This window comes from Equus asinus, chromosome 28, assembly GCF_041296235.1.
Source record: "Equus asinus isolate D_3611 breed Donkey chromosome 28, EquAss-T2T_v2, whole genome shotgun sequence".
NCBI lineage: Eukaryota > Metazoa > Chordata > Mammalia > Perissodactyla > Equidae > Equus > Equus asinus.
In genome coordinates this window covers 46,384,580-46,385,664 of record NC_091817.1, presented here as the reverse complement: position 1 = coordinate 46,385,664, position 1,085 = coordinate 46,384,580, and positions in this window count along the sequence as shown.

The following is a 1,085-nucleotide window of genomic DNA, read 5'->3' as shown; positions in this document are numbered from 1 at the left end:
GGAAGAAAAGGTCTCCTTTAAAAATGTAAAGGGCACAAGTGCTTAGGGGCCTGACTGGCAGCAGCAGAGGGCCTGGCTCACGTGACAGGGTCTAGGAAGAAATCCTGCCCCTCCAGCTGCCATAATCCCTGAGGCTTCATGCTCCTTCCCCAGGGAGGCAGGACATTTTCTTCCATGGTGATCAGATCAGACAAATAAGCCCTCTAGGAAAGAGGACAGGGTGGCATGAGCTCATACAGGCCTCTACTGCATAATGACTTTTTGATCACAGAACACGTATATGACAGTGGTCCTATAAGATTAGTACCACATAGTCTAGGGGTGTAGTAGGCTATCCCATCTAGGTTTGTGTAAGTGCACTCTAGGATGCTTGCACAGCAACAAAATCGCCTAATGATGAATTTCTCAGAATGTATCTCTGCCGTTAATTGATGCATGACTGTACTTCATACTAAAGTGTGAATGACTTCTAGCAGAAAGAAACATATAAGCATAAGAAGGAGGAGCAGAGTACATTCATTCATTCAAGGATTTGAATGCCAACTATGTGCCAGGCCTGCGGATACCAGGGAGAGTGAATACAGGCCCAGCCCCTGACCTTCTGGGCTTACCACCAAGTGGAGGAGTCAGATATTAATCAGTGTTTTTAAAAAACACTTAGATGGCACTTTTTGGTGCCGGGCACAGTCTTGAGTGCTTTAAAAATATGTATTCATCTAATCTATCACAACTCTACTAGATAGGTGCCATCGTCATCCCCACTTTACAGATAAGGAAACTGAGTCTCAGAGACACTGACAAGGGAGTGCTTTAAAAATAGTCTCTCATTTAATCTATCACAACTCTGTTTGGTGGGTACTCCCGCTGTCCCCATTTTCCAGACGGGGAAACTGAGGGTCGGAGATGCACAACTTGCTCAACCGTATAGACAGTTGGCAGGGCTGGGAGTCAGACAGAGACGTTGGCCTTCAGAGTCTGCGCTCCAAACCGTGGCATCGTGCGCCCCCAGGAGAGCCACCCTGCAGAAGGGCATGGGGTGTGGGGGGGTTCTGACCTAGTCACAGGGCCGGCTGAGGTCTCCCTGG